This window comes from Tachyglossus aculeatus (genome assembly GCF_015852505.1).
Source record: "Tachyglossus aculeatus isolate mTacAcu1 chromosome 12 unlocalized genomic scaffold, mTacAcu1.pri SUPER_6_unloc_2, whole genome shotgun sequence".
Taxonomy (NCBI): Eukaryota; Metazoa; Chordata; class Mammalia; order Monotremata; family Tachyglossidae; genus Tachyglossus; species Tachyglossus aculeatus.
In genome coordinates, this window is record NW_024044829.1 from 8,491,056 (window position 1) to 8,498,188 (window position 7,133).

The window sequence follows — 7,133 nt, forward strand, 5'->3', positions numbered from 1 at the left end:
CTCAAGTGTCTTACTGCCACTGTTAAAGACAATCTTCTCGAATGGGAAAGGAGAAGGTAACTCCATGGCAAAGGGAGGACCTAGCAGTAGGTATTGAGTATGGAACAAACTATCTTCCCCCTTATCCCTGGGTTTCCATATAAGATCAGACTACAAAATAAAAGCTGAGCCCACACTATAAGCCCCTTGTGGGACATAGACTGCATCCAACCTGTGGCTTGTATCTACCCCACGCTTAGTATGGTGGCTGGAATATAGAAAGTGCTTAATAAATGCCAATAAAGAAAAAAAATAACAGCAACATGGCCTAGTGGAAAGAGCACTAGCCTGGGAGTCAGAAGGACCTGGCTTCTAATGCCAGCTCTGCCACTTGTCTTCTGTGTGACCTTGGACAAATCACTTCACCTCTCTGTGGCTCAGTTGCCTCATCTGTAAAATGTGGATTGAGACTGTGAGCCTCAACTGGGACAGGGACTGTGTCCAACCCAGTTTGCTTGTATCTACCCCAGCATTTAGTACAGTGCCTGGCACACAGTAAGTGATTAATAAAATACCACAATTATTAACAACGACAGTGAGGAGATTCAGATGTTAATCCTGTCCCTATTTCGGAGTTTTTTCCCCACCAAAGTACTCATTAATATGCATGATATCATATAGGTAAACGTCATACTCTATTAAAGCTGATTTCTAATATTGGAAGGGTTTTTAACTGAAATAACCTGAATGCAGAGCAGAGTTAAGACTCCTCCTCCACCCACAATATTCAGAATGAATAAGGGAGAAAAGAAGTTTGGACAGCATCCAAATAGGAGCTCTACAGGAAACTTGGAGAACAGAACTGAAAGTGAAAAAATTGATCAGGGAAGAAGAGAAAAGGAAGAGACGAAGGCTGTCTGAATTCTGAGAATGTACTAAATTATCCCTTTCAGAATTGAATGTCAAAAGTCACCACTCTCCCAAGTGGAAGAATGCTATACTAACTGAGGGTGTGCGAGTTTGAGAAAATGCATGCTGCCTAGGATGTTCACAAGAAGTAGATTGAAGGGAACAGGTAGTAGAGAGAGGAATAAGAATTGAGGGAAATGACAGAATGAAAATCATGTAGAAAAATACACAGTACAAATCATGCTGGTTTCCTTATCCCCTGTACAGGCAACTTGGCCTAGTTGAAAGAGCATGGGCCTGAGAGTCAGAGGACAAGAGTTCTAATCCCAGCTCTGCTACTTGTCTGCTGTGCATCACTTAACAACTCTGGACTTCAGTTCCTTCATCTGGAATATGGGAATTCATACTGTTAGCCCTATGTGGTATAGAGACTCGGTCCAACCCAATTATCTTGTACCTACTTCAGCACTTAGTACAGTCCCTGGAAAATAGTAAATGTTTAACAAATGTCAGTAAAAAATAAGAAAATGGCAAAGCAGGCCCAGAAAAACCACACAGCCACAATAATTACTATAACTTATTTTTTAATACCGGAACAATCAAGCACTGTTCTGAGATCTGGAGTAGATACAAGATGGGTTCCTGTCCCATGTAGAGCTTACAGTAGTGGCATGGCTTAGTGGATAGAGCATGGGCCTGCGAGTCAGAAGGTCATGGGCTCTAAATCCAGCTCTGCCTCATGTCTGCTGTGGGCCTTGGGCAAATCACTTGACTTTTCTGGACCTCTGTTTCCTCATCTGTAGAACGGGGATTAAGAATGTGAGCCCTATGTGGGACAAGGACTGTGTCCAACCCGACTACCTTGTAACTACCCCAGCCCTTAAAACAGTGTTTTGCACTTGGTAAGCGCCATAATTATCATTATTAAGGAGTGGGGAGAACAGATACTGAATTCCCATTTTTCAGTATTTAGTTCAGGAAACTGAGGCACAGAGAAATTCAGTGACATTCTCTGGGTCACATAGAAAGTGAGCACCAGAGCCACGTCAATAACTTCAATATTAACTTTAGCTTCATTCATTGTCAGCCCATCTTTGAAGGCAGTCCAAGGAAACTGACAAAATAATGGGAAACTTGTTTATAGTACTTGGAATGATGGCTTTGAGTCATTTCAGGAGATTTTAAGTAGATCCAGGACTCTGGGAAAGAAAGTAAAATATCAACACGCTACTGTGAATGAGGTGCAGTAAATTAGCATTAGCTAATTGTTCTATCTGTGGTAGATCCTCAAGTCAGTGTCTAAAACTGAATTCTCAAAAAGCCACAAGAGAACTGGCTTGTTCTGCTCTGGGGTGTCCCATTGTCATCAATAATGTTGGTTAGCTTCCAGGATCCAATCTCCAGGGTCCCAAAGTGAAACATGAAAATGTCTGCATTGTCCAGAAGAGCAGTATTCCAAATCAGAGAACTGACTGAATGCTTTCCTCTCCCCTGTCAGGTAGTACCCATTCAGATTTTGATGTTTCAAGTAACAGAAATGAATGTGACTTTCCCAGGATGAGAGGATCCTTTAATTCATATCTTCAGGTACATAGAGTGGAATCTTTGAACGTGGGACCACTGGGTTTCTCTTCTTGTGCCTGAACTCACCCTGGCTCCTTCTTCCTCCTGGTAGTGGGGGCGATAAAGGGAGTTGAGTATGTAGATGGCATTGTCTCTATGGAGAAGCCGTGAGTTCTGAATTAATAAATTTATTTATTTATTTATTTATGAATTAATAAATACCATTTAAAAAATCTGATGACGGAAAAGAAAGCCTCCATATGGATGAAGGAGTCTGGTACCATTTTTTCTTCTGCAATATGTTTTAATCAGAGTCCACTGTTGAACTACAGTGCCTCAAAGACAAATGTTAAAGAGAATTAATGACTGACCAAGAGTAGGTCCCAAATTACAGTGTCACCTCACCCAGCATTTCCAGTAGGCCTGAATGTTTTTTATGGTATTTGCTAAGTGCCTACTGTGTGCCGGGCACTGTTATAATTGTCCGGGTAAATACAAGTTTATCACATTGGAAACAGACCCTGAACCATGGGGCTCACAGTCTAAATTGGAGGGAGGAGGATTTAATCCCCGTTTTCCACTTGAGGTAAGAGAGGCATAGTGAAGTTAAGTGACTTGCCCAGGGTTGCATATTGTCCTCTCTATTTTAAATGGGTCTATGAAAAGCACCTTTCATTCTGCCTACTAATTCCACTGGTGAAGGTGAAAGTAGAAGGGACTTTCTAAAATTTTAGTCATTAAAGAAAATCCTTAAGAGATTTACCGTGTGGGATAAAGCCCCTGGAAAAATACTCAGTATTGAGGAAATCATACACCTGAGGAGATTTCTAAGAAGGCAGGTTTTCTGAAATACCTCCTGTCTCTAAATTTGTCTGAAACATCCTATAATCTTCCGTATTGTTGGGCTTAATTTCCCCATCAGTTCAGGGAACAAATATCTTTTTTACTGGAAAAGGATGGAAGAAGACTCTTCCTTGAAACCTTGCCTTATCTAGTTTTCTTTTCTGTTAGCATCAAGTGCCTTCAAAACCATGGGCTTCTTGCTTCTACTCAGGGCATCAAAACCTTTGATAATCGTATTTTGATGATAAGAAGCAGCATGGAGTAGTGGATAGAGCAGAGGCCTGGGAGTCAGAAGGTCATGGGTTCTAATTTCGGCTCAGCCACTTGTCTGCTACGTGATCTTGGGCACATCACTTCATTTTCTGTGCCTAATTTCCTTATCTAGAAAATGGGGATTGAGACTTTGAGCCTCACATGGGACGGGTCTCTGTCCAACTCGATTTCCTTGTATCCACCTCACTGTTTATAAAGTACCTGGTACATAGTAGTGCTTAACAAATACCATCATTATTATTCTATGCCTCAAGGGCAATATGTCAAATATGATTTTCATGTTCTCCTCCTAGGAAAGAATAAGAAGAAATTCTTGGAACATCCATCCCTGAAGAATGAATCAACGACTTGGTTTACCCACTTTCAAGTGCACCAGGGAAATGGAGAAAGAAAATTGCACTATGGTGACTGAATTCACTCTTTTAGGATTCTCGGATCACTCTGAACTGCTGCTCTTCCTCTTGTACAGTATCACAGCGGTGTGTAATCTGGGTATAATGCTTTTGATCAAGATCAGCTTCCAAGTCATACACCCATGTACTTTTTCCTAAGTCATCTGTCATTTGTGGATCTCTGCTAATCCAGCACTATCGTGCCCAAGATGTTGACCAACATCTTAACACAGGACCATGTCATTTCCTACCCAGGATGTTTGGTACAGTTTTACTTGTTCTGTACTTGTGTGGTCACTAAGGTCATCTTGCTGGCACCGTGGTTCAGTGGAAAGAGCCCTGGCTTTGGGGTCAGAGGTCATGGGTTCAAATTCCGGCTCCACCAGTTGTCAGCTCTGTGATTTTGGGCAAGTCATTTAATTTATCTGTGCCTCAGTTACCTCATCTGTAAAATGAGGATTAAGACTGTGAGCCCCACGTGGGACAACCTGATCACCTTTTATCCCCCCAGTGCTTAGAAAAGTGCTTTGCACATAGTAAACACTTAACAAATGTTATTATTATTATCATTACTATTGTTGACGGCTTACATTCGCTTTGTGGCCGTGTTACCCATTGCGATATATGGTCACCATGTCCGCAAAACTGTATCCATTCATTCATTCAATCATATTCATTGAATGCTTACTGTGGGCAGAGCACTGTACTAAGCGCTTGGGAAGTACAAGTCAGCAACATATACAGACGGTGGCTACCCAACAACTGGCTCACAGTCTAGAAGGGGGAGACAGACAACAAAACAAAACATGTAGACAGGTATCAAAACCGTCAGAATAAATAGAATTATAGCTATATGCACATCATTAACAAAATAGAGTAGTAAATATGTACAAGTAAAATAAATAGAGTAATAAATTTGTACAAATATATTCAAATGCTGTGGGGAGGGGAAGGAGGTAGGGTTGGGGGGAATGGGAAGGAGGAGAGGAAAAAGGGGGCTCCGTCCAGGAAGGCCTCCTGGAGGAAGTGAGCTCACAGTAGGTCTTTGAAGAGAGGAAGAGAGCTAGCTTGGCGGATGTGTGGAGGGAGGGCATTCCAGGCCAAGGGAAGGACGTGGGCCGGGGGTCGACGGCAGGACAGGCGAGAACGAGGCACAGTGTGGAGGTTAGTGGCAGAGAAGTGCAGGGTGCGGGCTATGCTGTAGAAGGAGAGAAGGGACGTGACGTAAGACGGGGAGAGGTGATGGAGAGCCTTGAAGCCGAGAGTGAGAGGTTTTTGCTTGATTCGTAGGTTTACAGGCAGCTCTTGGAGATTTTTGAGGAGGGGAGTGACATGATCAGAGAGTTTCTGTCCAGAGATAATCCGGGCAGCAGAATGAAGTGTAGACTAAAGTGGGGAGGAGACAGGAGGATGGAAGATCAGAGAGGAGGATGATGCAGTAATCCAGTCAGAATAGGATGAGAGATTGAACCAGCAAGGTAGCCGTTTGGATAGAGAGGAACGGGCGGATATTGGCGATGTTGTGGAGGTGAGACTGACAGGTTTTGGTGACGGATTGGCTGTGTGGGGTGAATGTGGTTGCGGGCTTTTGAGACAGGACGGATAGTAGTGCCATCTAAAGTGATGGGAAAGTCATTGACAGGACAGGGTTTGGGAGGGAAGGTAAAGAGCTCAGTCTTGGACATACTGAGATTTGGATGCCAGGCAGACATCCAGATGGAGATGTCCTGAAGGCAGGAGGATACACTAACCTGGAGGGAGGGAGAGAGAGCAGGGACGGAGCTGTAAACAGCAGGTGACTGGGTCATACTTTTGTGGCATGGTGTGTTCCACGATTCACACATGCTTAGCCCTTAAAGTATCTTCCTTCCATTCTAAAAATGTGAACCACATTTTCTGTGACCTACCCCCTCCTATCATTGTCCTGCTCTGAGGTAAGCCTGAACAAGCTGTTACTGCTCACGGTGGCCGGCTTTAATGATATCAGTACCATTTTGATCATTCTTATCTCTTATAGGTTCATCCTCATCACCATCCTGAGAATCCCTTCAGATATGGGCAGGCGTCGAGCCTTCACACCTGTGCCTCTCACTTCACAGCCATCACCGTCTTCTATAGGACCAGTCTCTTTATCTACTGCCGACCCCATACAGGCAAGACCGTAGACACAAAGTGGCCCCTGTATTGTACACCGTTATAATCCCCATGATGAACCCCATGATATACAGCCTGAGGAACAAAGATGTGAAACATGCTCTAAGGAAGTGAATTGGATCACCCCTTTCTCCTCAACACGCTATCCAACCTTGGCTTCACAAACTCCGTCCTCTCTTGGTTCTCGCAATCTAAAACTCCATAAACCCAAGATTTACCCTTATCTTCCCTCCCAATCCCTGTCCCCTCCCTGATTTTCCCATCACTGTTATCAGCACTGCCATCCTTTACGTCTCACAAACCTGAAACCTTGCTGTCATCCTCGACTCCGCTCTCTCGTTCACCCGACACATCCAATCCATCACCAAAAACTGCTAGCCTCACCTCCACAACATCGCCAAGATCCGCCATTTCCTCTCCATCCAAACCGCTACCTTGCTGGTTCAATCTCTCATCCTATCCCGACTGGATTACTGCATCAGCCTCCTCTCTAATCTCCCATCCTCCTGTCTCTCCCCACTTCAGTTTATACTTCACTCTGCTGCCCAGATTACCTTTGTACAGAAACGCTCTGGGCATGTCACTCCATCACGTCGCCCCCTCCTACTTCACCTCCCTTCTCCCCTTCTACAGCCCAGCCCACACCCTCCACTCCTCTGCCGCTAACCTCCTCACTGTGCCTCGTTCTCCCCTGTCCCACCTTCGACCCTCAGCCCACGTCCTTCCCCTGGCCTGGTATGCCTTCCCTCCACAGATGCGCCAAGCTAGCTCTCGTCTTCCCTTCAAAGCCCTACCGAGAGCTCATCTCCTCCAGAAGGACTTCTCAGACTGAGCCCCCTTTTTCTCTCCTCTTCCCCATCCCCCCACCCAGCTACTTCCCCTCCCCATAGCACTTTTATATATTTGTACAGATTTACTACTCTATTCATTTTACTTGTACATATTTACTATTCTATTCATGTTATTAATGTAGTGCATATAGCTATAATTCTATTTGTTCTGACGGTTTGGACACCTGTC

The 7,133-nt window shown here is 44.2% G+C and overlaps 1 pseudogene; it reads left to right on the forward strand.

Annotated features, from left to right (window-relative positions):
* Nucleotides 1–3,947: 3,947 nt before the first annotated feature.
* LOC119921461 lies at nt 3,948–6,227 on the forward strand (annotated as a pseudogene).
* Nucleotides 6,228–7,133: the final 906 nt, after the last annotated feature.